Raw genomic sequence first — 17,752 nt, 5'->3', positions numbered from 1 at the left:
TTAGACCTTTACTTGGGTATTTTAAGGAACATTTGAGGTCGGATTTCAGAACTTTTGATAAGTATGAACTCGTGGGGAGATAATGAATCTATTCCTCTAAAAATTATTGAATTCCGAGACGTCGGCCCGGGGTCGGGTTTTGGTAATTTTGGGAATTATGTTGTAAATTGATTATTTTCGATTGGGCTTCATTTCCTTAGCATATTTTGACGTCTTCGTTCTGATTTTGGATAGATTCTACATGAGTGGAGGCCGATTCAAGGGGCAAAGGCATCGCGAGCTAGAGATTTGACCGGTTCGAGATGAGTAATGATTGTAAATGATGTTCTGAGGGTTTGAAATCCCGGATTGCACATCGTAGTGCTATATTGAAGTTAGACACACTCTTTATGACGAGCGTAGGGTCGTGCACTATTGGGGATTGTGACTTGGTCCATCCCGATTGATGATTTTACCGCGTATTTGACTGAAATCTATTTGTTATCATCATTATTTGGGCTGAATGCCATATTTGGGCCTTGTGTCAACCATTTGAACCCCTCAGGGATTTTTACTGGTATTTCCTCACTGTTTTTACTTTATACTTGAACTCAGTCATCTTATATTTCACTGTTTTTCGTACTCATCCATGTTTACTCTGTTTTAACACTTACATGATCCTATAACTGATATTTTTGGGCTGAGAAACATGTTTTACTACTGCCCGAGTTACTTGTGAGGATTTTTGACTGAGTAAGGCTGAGGGCCTAGGTTGTGAAGAAACATTTAATACTTATTAGGAGGTGAGGGCCTGAGATAGGTAGGCTACGAGGTGGCTTAATCTATATGAGGCCGAAGGCCTAGTGATAACGCCACGAGGTGGCTTGATATTGTTCTTGGGTAGTAAGGGGCCCCTCCAGGAGTCTGTGCACCCCTAGTGAGCGCGGATACCTATTGTGATCTGAGATTGAGCCCGAGGGGCTGGTATTGCTCTATGTGATTGCCCGAGGGGCTGGTACTGTTCTGAGATATTGCCCGAGGGGCGGATTTGTTGATACGGTGCCCGAGGGGCGAGCCTTTATTTGATTACTTTTCATAATTGACTATCAATTACCTGCTTAATTATTGAATAAAGGCTTTTCATGAAACTGCATTTGAGTTAAGGGATTTTACCTATCTTTCACTGATTTACTAATTTTAAATGGTTTTACTAATTCATTAAAGAATGCTTTGTTCCTTGAGTGATTTCTTACTTTCATTCTTTATTTACATTTGTTACTCACTGAGTTGGAGTACTCACTTTACTCCTCGCACCCCGTGTGCAGATTAAGGCATTGTTGATCCTGCCATTGCGAGTTGACAGCTCCCGACGGACATTCGGAATCCACGTGGTAGCTGCTTGATGTCCGCAGAACCGTGTTTCTCCCTCTTTATCATTTCTATCTCTGATCAAATAATTGTAATAATTTATAGACTTATCGGATTTGTAGTAGGATTTTTAGATGCTCATGACTAGTGACACCCCGGTTTAGGGCTGTGTTGGGTTGTCCTTCACATATTTATGATATTATCTGCTACTTAGTATTATTAATCATGTTTTAGATTGTTTTCTTGTTGTTTAACTGTTCAACATCGAATTGGGAATAGTTGGTTGGCCTTGTCTTCACGAGAGGCGCCATCACGACCGGGTCTGGGTTTAGGGTCGTGACAAGATGGTATCATAGCCTAGGTTACATATATCTCACGAGTCATGAGCAGGTTTAGTAGAGTCTCGCAGATTGCTACGGAGACGTCTGTATTTATCCTCGAGAGGCTACAGAACCTTTAGGAAAAACTTTATATTCTTGAAATTCTTATCATACGAACTTGTTGATCCGAATACTAAACTTTTGTTATCTCACTCTTTCACAGATGGTGAGGACACGTGCTACCGGGTAGGGTAGATGACCACCAGTTCCACCAGCTGTGGCCACTAGAGGACGAGGACGTGGCCGTGGTCGTGGTAGGGGCGGAGCAGCTAGGGCAGCACCTGCAGATCCACCAGCTGCCCTAGTTCAGGATCAGATCACAATTATGGACACTCCAACAGCACCAGCTCAGGCACCAGTTGTGCCCATTGTGATTCTGGGTTTTCAGGAGGCCTTGGCTCAGATCTTATCAGTTTGCACTGGCCTGGCTCAGGCGGTTTCAGCCAGTACAGCCGCAACTACTTCTCAGGTCGGGAGAGGCAATCAGACTCCCACCGCTCGCACGGCTAAACAGGTCGTGCAGGGACTTCAGACACCGGGGGCACATCCAACCCAGCCGGTTGTAGCTACTCAGGACTATGTAGTTCCTACTATGCCAGAGGATGAGTAGCGTAGGTTAGAGAGGTTTGGAAGACTGCAGCCTCCGACCTTCAGTGGTGCAAAGGGCGAGGATGCCCAGGGCTTTTTGGACAAGTGTCAGAGGATGCTTCGTACAATGGGTATTCTGGAGACCAGTAGGGTCGCTTTCACTACTTATCAGTTTTCTTGAGCTGCCTTTACTTGGTGGGAGGCTTTTGAGAGGTGTAGGCCTGTTGGTGTAGCACCCCTTACCTGGAAGCAGTTCTCTGTTCACTTTCTGTAGAAGTATGTGTCGCAGTCCCGCAGAGAGGAGCTGCATAAGGAGTTTGAGTGGTTGCATCAGGGAGAGATGACTGTGATGCAGTATGAGATAAGGTTCTCCGAGTTAGCTCGTCACGCTATTTGGATGGTTCCAAAAGATAGAGTGAGGATTAAGAGGTTTGTTTATGGCCTCACTTATCATTTTCGTATTCTCATGACCAGGGAAAGGATGCTTGGTCCTACTTTCGAGGAGATTGTGGATATTTCCCGTGAGATTGAGTCTGTTCGTCTCTAGGAGCGAGAGAAGAGGAAGGCCAAGAGGCCCCGAGGATCTGGTAGTTACAGTGTTACTCCTTTGAGAGGTCAGTTTCAGCACGGCAGAGGCCGTCCATTAAGGCATGCTCAGCCAGCTCACCCAGGTTATGTGGGGCATCATCGGGTCATGGTTTTCACAGTTCTTATCAGCGTCAGTCATCACTTAGTTCCCTTCCAGCTTAGAGTTCATCCCGTGCTCCATCAGTACAGGGTTTTTCTATGCCGAGTGCCTCTGCTAGTCACTCCAATGCGAGGGGTTCCCTTCACTCCCCTTCTCCAGCACTTGGGATTTGTTATGAGTGTGGTGAGATGGGTCATATGTGGAGGCAGTGCCCTCATCGTCTTACGAGTTCATCTCAGCAGAGGGGTCAGTCATCGGCTTCAGCACCAGTTACTTCACCACTACCCGCCCAGCCAGCTAGGGGTGGAGGTTAGTCAACTAGGGGTCGCCCAGAGGGGGAGGTCGATCAGGTGGCTGTCAGGCTCATTTCTATACACTTCCAGGTAGACCCGATGCTATTGCTTCAGATGCTGTTATTACAGGTATTGTTTCAGTCTGCCACAGAGATGCCTCTGTATTATTTGATCCCGGTTCCACCTTTTCTTATGTGTCATCATACATTGCTCATTATTTGGGTACGCCTCATGAGTTTCTTGCATTACCTATCATGTATCTACCCCGGTGGCTGATACTGTTGTTGTACACCATGTGTACCGGTCGTGTGTGGTGACTATTGGGGGTCTGGAGACCCCTGTGGATCTTTTATTGTTGTGTATGGTGGATTTCGATGTCATTTTGGGCATGGATTGGCTATCTCCATGTCGTTTTATTCTAGACTGTCATTCTAAGACAGTTACATTGGCTATACCGGGTGTGCCACAGATCAAGTGACGAGGTGTGATTGATTATGTTCCCAATAGAGTGATCTCATTCTTGAAAGCCCAACGTATGGTTGGGAAGGGTTGTCTTTCGTATCTAGCTTTCATGAGGGATGTCAATGTTGAGACTCCCAGTATTGATTCTATTCTAGTTGTGAGGGATTTTCTCGATGTGTTTCTTGCAGACCTGTCGAGCATGCCACCGGACAAGGATATTAATTTTGGTATTGACCTGGTGCCGGGCACTCAGCCTATTTCTATTTCATCGTATAGTATGGCACCAACGGAGTTGAAGGAATTAAAAAAACAGCTTCAGGAACTCCTTGATAAAGGGTTCATTCGGCCTAGTGTGTCACCTTGGGGTGCGTCGGTTCTATTTGTGAATAAGAAGGATGACACTATGAGAATGTGCATTGATTATAGGCAATTAAACAAAGTAACAATTAAGAACAAGTATCCTTTGCCTCACAATTATGATTTATTCGACCAGCTTCAGGGAGCGAGAGTGTTCTCCAAGATTGATCTCCGTTCAGGTTATCACCAGTTGAAGATCAGAGAATTGGATATTCTTAAGACAGCTTTCAGGACTAGATATGGTCATTATGAGTTCTTGGTGATGTCTTTTGGGCTGACTAATGCCCCAGCAGCGTTCATGCAGTTGATGAACAGTGTGTTCCGTCCTTATCTTGACTCGTTTGTCATAGTCTTTATTGATGATATTCTGGTGTATTCGCGTAGTCAAGAGGAGCATGTAGAGCATTTGAGAGTTATGTTGCAGAGATTGAGGGAGGAGAAGCTTTATGCAAAATTCTCCAAGTGTGAGTTTTCGCTCAGTTTAGTGGCTTTCTTGGATCACGTGGTGTCCAGCGAGGGTATTCAAGTTGATTCGAAGAAGATAGAGGCGGTTCAGAGTTGGCCCAGACCGTCCTTAGCCATAGAGATTCACAGTTTTCTTTGTTTGGCGGGTTATTATCGCTATTTTGTTCAGGGATTCTCATCTATCGCATTATCGCATAGCCCTTGACCAAGTTGACTCAGAAAGGTGCTTCATTTATATGGCCGGATGAGTTTGAGGAGAGCTTTCGGAAGCTCAAGACAGCTTTGACCACAACTCCAGTGTTAGTTCTGCCATCAGCTTCAGGTTCATATACCGTGTATTGTGATGCTTTAAGAGTTGGTATTGGTTGTGTTTTGATGTAGGAGGGTAGAGTTATTGTTTATGCTTCTTGTCAGTTGAAGCCCCATGAGAAGAACTACCCCGTTCATGATTTAGAGTTGGCTTCCATAGTTCACGTGTTGAAGAATACTTGTATGGTATGTCTTGTGAAGTGTTTACTGATCATCGTATCCTCCAGTACTTGTTCAAATAGAAGGATCTTAATTTGAGGTAGCAGAGATGGTTGGAGTTGCTTAAGGATTATGATATCACTATATTGTACTATCTGGGATAGGCTAATGTGGTGGCTGATGCTTTGAGTTAAAAGGCGGTGAGTATGGGGAGTTTGGCATATATTCTAGTTGGGGAGATACCTCTTGCTTTTGATGTTTAGGCCTTGGCCAATCGGTTCGTGAGGTTAGATATTTCGGAGCCCAGTCGGGTATAGGCTTGTGTGGTTTCTCGATCTTCCTTATATGATCGCATCAGAGAGCGCTAGTATGATGATCCGCATTTGCTTAACCTTAAGGACAAAGTTCAGCATGATGATGCTAGAGATGTGACCATTGGTGATGATGGGGTGTTGAGGATGCAAGGCCGAATCTCTGTGCCCAATGTGGATGGGCTTCAGGAGTTAATTCTAGAGGAGGCCCATAGCTCGCAGTATTCCATTCATCCAGTTGCCGCAAAGATGTATCAGGATTTGAGGCAACACTATTGGTGGAGGAGAATGAATAAAGACATTGTGGGATTTGTAGCTCGGTGTCTCAATTGTCAGCAGGTGAAATATGAGCATCAGAGACCTGATGGCTTACTTCAGCAGATGGATATTCCCGAGAGGAAGTGGGAGAGGATCACTATGGACTTTGTTGTTGGACTTCCATGGACCTTGAGGAAGTTCGATGCCATTTGGGTAATTATGGACTGGCTGACCAAGTCCGCACACTTCATTCCTGCGTGTACTACTTATTCGTCAGAGCGGTTGGCAGAGATCTGTATCTGGGAGATTGTTCATTTGCATGGTGCCCCAGTTTCCATCATTTCAGATAGGGACCCTCAGTTTATATCGCAGTTTTGGAGGTATGTGCAGCGAGAGTTGGGTAATCATGTTGAGTTGAGCACAGCTTTTCACCCTCAGACGGACGGGCAGTCCGAGCACACTATTCAGATATTAGAGGACATGTTGTGTGCTTGTGTCATTAATTTCAGAGGGTCATGGTATCAGTTTCTACCGCTTGCAGAGTTTACTTATAACTACAGCTACCAGTCGAGTATTCAGATGGCTCCATATGAGGCTTTGTATGAGAGGCGGTGTAGATCTCCAGTTGGTTGGTTCGAGCCCGGTGAGGCTAGGCTATTGGGGACAAATTTGGTGCAGGATACTTTGGAAAAGGTGAAGGTGATACAGGAGAGGCTTCGTACGGCGCAGTCGAGGCAAAAGAGTTATGCTGTCAAGAAGGTTTGAGATGTGTCCTACATGGTTGGCGGGAAGGTTCTGTTGAAGGTTTCGCATGTGAAGGGTGTTATGAGATTTGGGAAGAAAGGGAAATTGAGTCCTCGGTTCATTGGGCCTTTTGAGGTGCTTCGGAGGATTGGGGAGGTGGCTTATGAGCTTGCTTTGCCACCCAGCTTGTCGAGTGTTCATTCGGTATTTCATGTTTCTATGCTCCGAAAGTATATTGGGTATCCGTCTCATGTTCTGGATTTTAGCACGGTTCAGTTGGATGATGATTGACTTACAATGTGGAGCCAGTAGCTATTTTAGGTTGTTAGGTTCGAAAGTTGAGGTCAAAGGATATAGCTTCAGTGAAATTGTAGTGGAGAGGTTGGCCCATGGAGGAGGCTACCAGGGAGACTAAGTAGGAGATGCGGAGCCGATATCCTTACCTATTTGAGGCTTCAGGTATATTTCTTGATTCATTCGCAGATGAATGTTTGCTTCGTTATGTTTTGTTTATCTGCTTTATGAGGTATCGGGTTGGTCGGATCGAGTTTGGAAAGGATTTGGTAAGGTTTGAGACACTTAGTCTCTTTAGAGTGAGTTTAAGTTGGAAAAGTAAACCAGTTTTTTACTTATATGTTAGAGAGCTCGGATGTGAGTTCTGGTGTTTCGGTTTGCTTTGGGAGGTGACTTATGACATAGGAGCATAATCAGAATGAGTTTCGGAGGTTCGTAGTAGATTTAGGCTTGAATTGGCGAAGTTGATATTTTGGCGATTTCCCGGTTGGTAGGTGAGATTTTGATATAGGGGTCGGAATGGAATTCCGAGAGTTGCAGTAGTTCTGTTGTGTCATTTGGGATGCGTGTGCAAATTTTAGGTCATTCGGACGTGGTTTGGTTGGGGATTTGATCAAAAGCGGAATTCGAAAGATTTTAGAAAGTTTGGTTTGAATCCGATGTGTTTTGGTCGATTTGATGTTGTTTGAGGTGTTTTGAAGATTGGTGCAAGTTTGAATAAGTTATTAGGATATGTTCGTGCTTTTGGTTGAGGTCCCGAGGGCCTCGGGGTGATTTCGGATGTTTATCGGAGAAGTTTGGAATTTGTTGCAGCTACTGAATTTGTTGCTTCTGGTATTTTCGCTCCTGCGGATTAGGGACCGTAGGTGCGGCGACGCATAAGCGGAAGAGTGGTCGCAGAAGCGAAACATCGAGAAGTCGTCAGGAACTGCAGAAGCGACTAACGAGACCGCATCCGCGAAGTCGCAGATGCGGATAATGGATCGCAGAAGCGAAAATGCCTGGAAAGGCAGTGACCGTAGATGTGGTTGATGGACCGTACCTGCGAAGGCACAAGTGCGGAAGGGTGATCGAGCCGTTTTGGTCCATTAAGTGATTTCTACAGAAGCGGGTATTGTGCCATAGATGCGAAAATGACTAGGCAGAAGGTATAAATTGTGGCCTTCGCGAATTTTGAGCTATTTCACCATTTTTTTAATCTCGGCTTTGGAGCTTTTTGGACGATTTGAAGGAGGGATTTCAAGGGAACTTCATTGAGGTAAGGAATTTGGACTTGAAACTCATTCCTATGCTATTATTTCACAGATTAGAGCTATAAATTATGGAAATTAAGGGTGAAAATTGGGGAAACTTGGCCTTGGAAACTTAGACCTTTGCTTGGGGATTTGAAGGACCATTTGAGGTCGGATTTCAGAACTTTTGATATGTATGAACTCGTGGGAAGATAAGGAACCTATTACTGTAAATATTATTGAATTCCGAGACATGGGCACGGGGGTCGGATTTTGTAATTTCGGGATTTATGTTGTAAATTGATTATTTTTGCTTGGGCTTAGTTCCCTTAGCTTATTTTGACGTCCTCGTTCTGATTTTGGATAGATTCGATGCGAGTGGAGGCCTATTCGAGGGGCAAAAGCATCATGAGCTAGAGATTTGACCGGTTCGAGGTGAGTAATGATTGTAAATGATATTCTGAGAGTTTGAAACCCCGGATTGCACATAGTAGTGCTGCATTGAGGTGAGGAACACGCTTGATGACGAGCGTGGGGTCATGCACTATTGGGGATTGTGACTTGGTCTGTCCCGGTTGATGATTTTACCACGTATTTGACTAAAATCTATTTGTTATCATCATTATTTGGGCTGAATGCCATATATGGGCCTTGTGCCAACCATTTGAACCCCTCGGGGAATTTTACTGGTATTTTCTCACTGTTTTGAATTTATACTTGAACTCAGTCATGTTATATTTCACTATTTTTCGTACTCAGCCATGTTTACTCTGTTTTAACACTTACATGATCTTTTAAATGATATTTTTTGGGCTGAGAAACATGTTTTACTACTGCCCGAGTGGCTTGTGAGGATTTTTGACTAAGTAAGGCTGAGGGCCTATGTTGTGAGGAATCATTTGATACTGATTATGATGTCGAGGGCCTGAGATATGTACGTCACAAGGTGGATTGATTGATGTATGCCAGTGAGCGTGGGTACCCATTGTGATGTGAGATTGAGCCCAAGGGGCTGATATTGTTCTATGTGATTGCCCGAGGGGCTAGTACTGTTCTGAGATGTTGCTCGAGAGGCAGATTTGTTGATACTGTGCCCGAGGGGTGAGCCTTTATGTGTTTACTTTTTATAATTGACTGTCAATTACATGCTTAATTATTGAAAAAAAAGGCTTTTCATGAAACTGCATTTGAGTTAAAGGATTTTACCTATCTTTCACTGATTTACTGATTTTAAATGGTTTTACTACTTTATTATAGAATGCTTTGTGCCTTGCATGATTTCTTGCTTTCAGTCTTTATTTACATTTGTTACTCACTGAGTTGGAGTACTCACTTTACTCTCTACACCTCGTGTGCAGATTCAGGCGTTGCGGATCCTGCTAGTGCGAGTTGAGAGCTCTCGGCGGACATTCGGAGTTCACGAGGTAGCTGTTTGACATCCGTAGACCTGTGTTTCTCCCTCTTTATCATTTCTATCTCTAATCAGACAATTGTAATAGTTTATAGACTTATCGGATTTGTAGTAGGATTTATAGATGCTCATGGCTAGTGACACCCCGGTTTAGGGCTGTGTTGGGTTTTCCTTCCGCATATTTATGATATTATCTGCTACTTAGTATTATTAAATCATGTTTTAGATTGTTTTCTTGCTGTTTAACATCGAATTGAGAATAGTTTGCTGGCCTTGTCTTCACGAGAGGTGTCATCACGACCGGGTCCGGGTTTAGGGTCGTGACAAGTTGAGTTCAAGGAATTGGGATATGTGGCTAATCTAAATTTTAACTGTTATATCCTTTATTGAAAAAGGGTAACCTGGAGAATTCCTGGAGGATTTGTGCTAGGAAGGAGAAACACTTTCATTGAAACCATGTATGGCATTAGTGAAAAAATATATTAGTTTTGAGGAAGAGAGAGTTCCTGCTACAGGTGTTGCCAAGACTTGCATTAAATGCAATTTTTCAAGATATATTTACATTAAGTGCATTTTTGCCTGTCAGCTTCGTGCAAATTAAGTTCATTTTCCCCCCTCCAACTTCGTGCAAATTAAGTGCATCTTTTCCTTTCAAATCAAAGGCATTATTGCACCTGCGGGATATTTGCAACTTCATGAGAAATTTTACTCCAAAAAAGATAGAAAAGATCTTCGCAATTATCCACCGTACAAATTACGTGCATTTTTAGGACTTGTGGCAATAAATTAAAAGAATGAAAAATTGTCATAGTGATAGTTAATCTTTGGAACTACGACAACTAAAATGTGACCAAAAAGCACCTTTCTTATATCTTAACCAGTTGTGTTTAGCATTCCTTTAGTAGTAGTTACATTTTGGCACTGATCCATTTAGGACTTCATGCCAACAAGTGTGTGGCTAAAATCTTGCAACAATTTTAAATTAGCACCTTTCTTAGTTGAACATGTATTGTTTTTAATGCATGTTGGTATATTGTTAGCAAATTACTGGCTTATGTTTCTTGGGCGTTGGTGGTTTTTAAATGCAGATAGCAAGTAAAAAATAATAAATATGTAATTAAAATTTTATTTTTCGTTTTAATTTGCAAAAAGTTGTACTTTATTCTTAGTATTTATTCAAAGCTTTATTTTAATAACATTGGTATTGTTTTACAAAATTATGTACTACATGACGAAATACTACTACAAAAATTAGAATTAACTACGAATTATGTCGCTAAATTGCACGTAACTAATAAGTTTTTAAAAATAATCTATCATTAATCCGTCGCTAAGTAGGATTAATAACGGATTTTGCTGTTTCGCTACCGAATTTATCCATTGTTAATTCTTATTTTTTAATTGTGAAACTTACACGTGCAATGCGTGTGCACCAAAAACTAATTTATTTTAAATGTGGGACCTGTGCTTAGGCTAAAAGGAGGGTATACATACTTATCTTATGGTTTTAAAAAAGGGACTTTTGGCTGCACTCTGACATAGACAACTAAAAATAGAGAAAAGAAGCACATGGCTCCAAGTTTTCAAGGGAGATTGAAGATTTGTTGAGAGTTTATTCTTGACATTTTATCTTCTCTTTTATTAGCTTCGATCATGAACATACTTTAATCCTCGTTTATGTCACAATTTGTTGTTTTCTCAAATAGGGATCAAGACATGATTAAGAACATAAAAATATCCCGATCGTCATGGGTTTGACCATTTTTATTCTATCTTTAACAAGCACAAGCTTTAGTTTTTATATACTGGTTTTGTGCTTGTCAAGTGGAAGCAACATTCTCTTGGCCAATGTCTTGATTGGGTTTTGTGTGATATCCAACACATCTATTGTGGTCATCATGGCCAATCGGATAGCAGCACGACTTCATTCAGGGTGTGCCCCTTTCAGAAGTGTAGCTATACCAACACCATATGGGCATGCCATTCATGATGTACCAGAAACAATGTTGAAGATATTGTAAAGTATACCAAATAAAGTCACTGATACAATTGGAGGACATGAAGCTAGTATTAACTCACTAGAAGCCATCAGGTCAGGTTTGAGGATGAAGGTGTAGAAATCGATATGAAGATGCCACCAACAACTTTTGAAAATATAACATTATAGAATTGGTCCTTTATTGATGTATTTTGTCATGGCAGACCATAACTTTGCCTGAAACGGCTTTGAATTTCACCCATCTTGGCATGTATTCAAAGAAATAATTGTCTTGTCACCTCAACATGGATTCCCAGAGGAGAGTGATAAACCAATTATTGAAGCTCCATTACCTAGAGTTAATATCTTGATAAAATCACATCTAATTGTGCCAGCAGCAACAGCGAGAACCTAAGGTTGCTCATTTCCAAAAGATTGATATTAAGGTCCAAAATTTCTAGCGGCAATGAAAACAAATATACCTTTCTCCATTGCAGCAAATGCAGCAATAGCAATAAGATATTCATATAGTAGAAGTGGAAATAAATGAGCCTAATGACAAGGACAAGACGTCCACACCAATCTGCAATTGGCTGACCCATTGCAGCCAAAATATCAGAGGAGGTACCATCTCCATCTCAAAGAGACGGCCACATGAGCCTTTGGCGCCATTATAGCAGTGCTAGGGGCATAACCTAAGGAAGATGCACGCTTTACCAGAATTGTTGCAGGAGTAAAGGAAGTGTGAGTTTTGCATCGCTTTGTATCACGTTAGAATTCATTGTGATGGTAAGATTTCTGACATTAGCAAGTATGCCTTTATTAATTAATAATCTTAGCTGAGTTTCTTTTTCCGGAAAGAAGAGTTAAACTTAGTGACACTTTCACATCATCCTCTCCATCTTGATGGAACTTCATTTATGCTGTCATCATCATCATAGATTTTACTCTCTGGCCAAACCCCCGTATAATATAAACCTATGATAACATATTTTTCATAGTGTGACTTTGACGATGCACTAGACATTGAGTTGAGTCCAAGGAATTGGGATGTGTGGCTAGTCTACATTTTAACTATTATATCCTTTATTGAAAAAAGATAACCAGGAGAATTCTTGGAGGATTCGTGCTCGGAAGGAGATAGACTTGCATTGAAATAATGTATGGCATTAGTGTAAAAATAGATTCGTTTTGAGGAAGAGAGGAATTTCCTGCAACAGGTATTACCAAGACTTGCATTATGTGCATTTTTGCAAGATATATTTACATTAAATGCATTTTTCCTTTCAGCTTCATGTAAATTAAGTTCATTTTGCCCCCTCCAACTTCGTGCAAATTAAGTGCATCTTTTCCTTTCTAATCATAGGCGTTAGTGCACTTGCGTGATATTTGCAACTTCATATGAAATTTTACTCCGAAAAGAAAGAAAAGATCTTTGCAATTATCCACCGTGCAAGTTACGTGCATATTTAGGACTTGTGGCAATAAATTAAACGGATGAAAAATTGTCATAGTATTAGTTAATCTTTGGCACCATGCCAACTACAATGTGACCAAAAAGCACCCTTCTTATATCTTAACCAGTTGAGTTTAACATTCCTTTAGTAGTAGTTATGTTTTGGCAGTGATCCATTTAGGACTCTGTGCCAACTAGTGTGTGACTAAAAACTTGCAACAATTTTAAATTAGCACCCTTCTTAGTTGAACTTGTACTATATTGGGATTTGTATGTACTCTTTTAGATGTAGCTGTAGTAACTTGGTGGCATTTTGTCCTATTGAATTTTTGTTTCTCTATATGCAGAAGGTAAGGGTGTCTAACGGGTTGGGTCAACCCATTTTTGGATCGGCTCAGACTGGTGTGAGCATGTGATTTTTGCCCTATATGAAATACTCTTTTAAAATCTCAAGAAAATAGATTTTTTGTTAATTATTTGCCATTTTTAGGAATTTTTGTAGAATTTTATTTAATTGTTTGCATTTTTGCGCACGTTTAAGTTTTATTTAAATCATGAAAAATACTAAAAATAGCATGCATTGCATTTAGGCTTTATTTTTGCATTTTTATGATTAATTAGTAATTATTTGCTTTATTAAAAAAACACAAAATGGACCATTTTTACATTTTTCCCTTTTATTTTGAGATTATTGATTTTTGTACTTTTAATTTAAGGATTAAGTAGATTTTATAATTTTTGTAATTAGTTAATTAGTTTAACTTCACATTTTTGTGATTAATTTAGGTTTTAATTTTAGGATTTTTAATTAAAAAAAAAAAGAAAGAAAAGAAAAGAAAAGGAAATATAAAAGGGGGTTGATTTAGAAATTGAATTTGTTTTAATTGAGTTGATTTTATACCCATGTCCCAGCCCAGAAACTACCCAAAATTCGCCCAGACCCAGACCAAAACCAACTCATACCCTATCCAGGTCTCCCCGTCTCCAAACGACCCCGTTTTAACCCTTGTAAATCCCAACCGTTGATCATCATGGATCTAACAGTAGGGAACTGATTAATTCCCTACTATATTAATGTCCGAAACTCCTCCACCCTCCCTCCCCATTCCAAACCCCATCAGTCTCTCACTTCTTTCAAAGAGCCCAAACCCTAGCCGCTCCCAAATGCCCAAACCCCACCGGCCGGCGGCGCCGTTCCAAACACTCCCATCTTCTAACCAGGCAACCACCATAACCCTATCGTCCTATATCCATTACCAATTGCTCCAAAATCCTTACTCATTTGCTCCAACTTTGGATCTAAATTCTGAAAGAAAAGACCAACCCTAAACTGTCCTCTTCTCTTTGATTTTTGGGGGTTTCAGGCTCGATTTGAGTCAAAGTTCATGCTAATTGATTGTTCTTGACAAGAACAATCGATTAGCATTAGTTTTGGCTTATTTTGAGACCACCGGATTCCGATCAAGTCATCACTGACCGACCAAGCTTCGTCAAAAACCTTGGTTCATTGTTTTGCTCTGTTGGTTCAAGCTTTTTCGGCCAAAATCAGGTCATTTCTGTTTCTTCTCTTCTTTTCTTAGTTTGTTATTTCTCTTTTTTAGGGTATCAGTCTTGCTTGTTTCGATTGTTGTTTTGTTTGAATTTCAGTAAAACAAGTTTATTTAGTTAATCATTTTAATTAAATATAGCTCGAGGCATTTAGGATAATTAAGCCAGTTTAGTTTAAATTAAGGTATTCTTTTCAATTGGTTCTACTTCTGATTTGACTGCATGGCTTAATTTTTCTTTTTCAGTCTTTAATTGTTAGTTTCATTACTTGTACATATTTTTTAATAATTTTCCTTCGAAACTCATGCTAATATTAGGTTTAAAGTTTTCCTCTGTGTTTGTTTCATTTCTGATGTGTTGGGTTTAAAGTTTTTCTTCTGTGTTTGTTTCATTTCTGATTCTGTTCATGTCAAATGATTTGAGGTTTAATTTAAAGGTCAGTTTGTTCAATAATCTATTCCTTTGATCTTTTCGTGTGTGCTAACTTTTGTCTTGTGATATTGGTTTTGATTTGCCAACAAATAGGAACCGTAGGGACCTAACTGAACCAAAAAGTTTAGGTAAAGTGAAATAGGCAGATTTTAAAAGGTTAAAACTGGACTTTTACATTGAAAATTATCAGAATGTTCTAAGAATATCACAGTTGTCCCTATCCTTAGCATAAAATGCTGGAATTGGATAAGAAAAAGGATGGCCAGCTGTGCAGAAATGCTTTATTAGCTAGGGAATTTAGGGTAGAATATTCCCTATATGCTATTTTTTGGGCACTCTATATAAAGAAAGCTTTCCCTCACTCTCACAGACATTCAACCTTATTCTCTGCACAAAAGCTCTATTTTCTTTTCTGAAAAAGATCAGATTCCAGAAATCTTGAAAACTTCAAAACTTCTCATTTTTTCTGATTCTTTACAAGTTGAAAATGGTTTGAAATAGGGAGTTTCTTGGGTTATTTAGTTGGTTATTTCTGGTTTAAAGTTGCTGGTTGGGGGTTTGACATTCTGGGGTTTTTGGTTGTTGTTGCTTCTGTCCTGTTGCTGCTCCATTTTCATTTAAGGTTTCAGCCAATTTTGCACCTTTAGTTGCTGAGTTTTGTTGCTGTGTTATTCAAGGTATTTGGCTCATCTTTCTCTATGTAATGATCTTTTGTTGAAATGATGTAAAACCTGAATTGCAAATCATATGTAAAAATGTAGTATTGTTTTTTTTATGATATAAATCTGGTTGGTTGTTATTATGTGAGTTTCTTTTTAGTAACTTAGTATGAATGGCCTAGAAAATACATGGATACTTTTATCTTGAAATATACCTTTACCTGAAGATATTTCTTTAAACCAAAAATGTGTTGTATGTATAACAATCATGCCTTCTTTTCTTCTTCTATTAGATGAACAGTATGTTTTTATGCTATTTGAGTTTTGGTACTAACCATGAAGCTATAAACTGTGGATTTGGCTACTAGTTGGCAAAATCAGCAGGTTTAGAAGCTAATAGCTGGAACTTTATTATTGATAAGCATGTTGGATCTGTGTATCCATGCATTTGACTTAGCTTTGATGGATAAACCATATCCAAAAGAGGCGGATGTTCATTATATGTTTAATTACATGAAGTTGTAATAGATTAGTTATTAACATAGTGTTCATGTATTAATAGGTCGTAATGTACTGATTCTGAAAATTTTATTTTTGAGGACTGTAATAAATTAAGGCTTTAATTTCATGTACTGATATTTGAAACAACAACATGAAGAGTGTAATTAGGTGTTATCACATTTTCTTTTTATAAGTATAGTGGGCAATTGGGTCAGACCTGGAAATAAGCCCAGATGGAAAATAAGTCTTGACATTTCTGGGCCTGGACCGTTGGGTCAAGGCCTTAAGCCCAATAGTTTTGGTTCAATTGTAAGGCTTCTTCTATGAGCTATGGTATAAATGTATGTCCTTTATGTTTTGCAAATCGTGTGCAGTGCAATTACTTCTTAATGCTTGAGTTGTATTTTGATTTCTAAATTCTGATCTTTCTAATTAGAAATAATTTGGGTTGCAATTTTGCAAAGTGTGTATCATGTAAGTTTGGGCTCAAAGCGCTAAGGTGGATATGCCCAGCCAATAAGTAGTCGCAACTGGGCCCGCCTAAATTTAAGCCCAATATGGGCTGCTTGATTCAGATTCAGCAATAATATCCTGAAGCCTTTTGATTTTTGTGCCAAATCGTGAGCCCAAGTACAACTTTCAAGCTGATTCGTTCAATAAGCCACTACTGGCCAATCCCCCTTGTCCAAAAATGATTAAAGGTCCAATGCATGTACCCCAAAACCTGTTTATAATTAAAAATGAAAAAGCCACTATTTAAATATGAACATCTTTAGAATGCCTTAATTAAATACATTTCTTTTAAAATCAATTGAGTTGTGCCATGCCAAACAAAACCCCTTAATTCATGGCCCTCATAAAATTAAGTCAAGAGTTAACTCTTGTTGAAAAGATTGAGGTGCGCCATCAATTAAATCATCCATGGCCCTCACAAATATTATTTTTAAATTGAATAATCGTAGTTTGCTTTAGGCTCGATTTAGACTAGTATTTTGATTATGTATGCGTTCGCGTAACATAATTACGAAATTCATTTTAAAAATAAATCGAGGGACGTGTTCGCGCAACTTCAACCAAACTTTCTTAATAAATAAACAAAGCGTCATTATTTGCGGACCCGTTCGCGTGACGCGATTTTTGACGCGCCAAAGGAAAAGAGTATATGTACATGTAACTCAATTCTTTAATTACGAATAATTCAAGTGTTTAAAAGCATTAAAAAGGTAATTGCATATAGGTCCTAAAAATAAGTATTTAGACAACTCAAGCCAAGTAATAATCACTAAGTGACCGTGTTAGAACCACGGAACCCGGGAATGCCTAACACCTTCTCTCGGCTTAAGAAAATTCCTTAACTATAATTTCTGGTTCGCACACTTTAAAAAATAAAATTTTCGTCGATTTGGGATTTTAAAATAAACTGGTGACTTGGGACACCAAATAAACTATTCCAAGTGGCGACTCTGATAAATTAAATAATTCCATTTCGAATAATGTCACTTTAATTGGAAAAACTCTCTTATATACCCCCTCGGGTGGGTAAAAAGGAGGTGTGACAACCGATTGAAACCAGAATCGGCCTAGACCAGTACAAAGGGGGCCGAGTGGGCAGGGTTGATGGGGCAAGGGGTTGGTCCGATCATCTTCGTTCCACCGGTTAACCGGACGGGTCAAACCCGATCAACGCGATTCACTGTAGAACCGGTTAACCGACACAGCCCAGGCCGGTTTAACTGCTACTTTCAATTTTTTTTAAATGTTTTTGACTTTTTGACCGTTAGCAACGGTCTGCTGGGCCAAGAGGCCGTTGCCCAACGGCTGTTTTACACATATAGCCAATATTTAGGCCGTTATTTTTAAAATTAACACTTTTTGTAATT

This window comes from Nicotiana tabacum, chromosome 18, assembly GCF_000715075.1.
Source record: "Nicotiana tabacum cultivar K326 chromosome 18, ASM71507v2, whole genome shotgun sequence".
NCBI lineage: Eukaryota > Viridiplantae > Streptophyta > Magnoliopsida > Solanales > Solanaceae > Nicotiana > Nicotiana tabacum.
The sequence above is the reverse complement of the archived record's forward strand: the minus strand, read 5'-3'. Positions refer to the sequence as shown.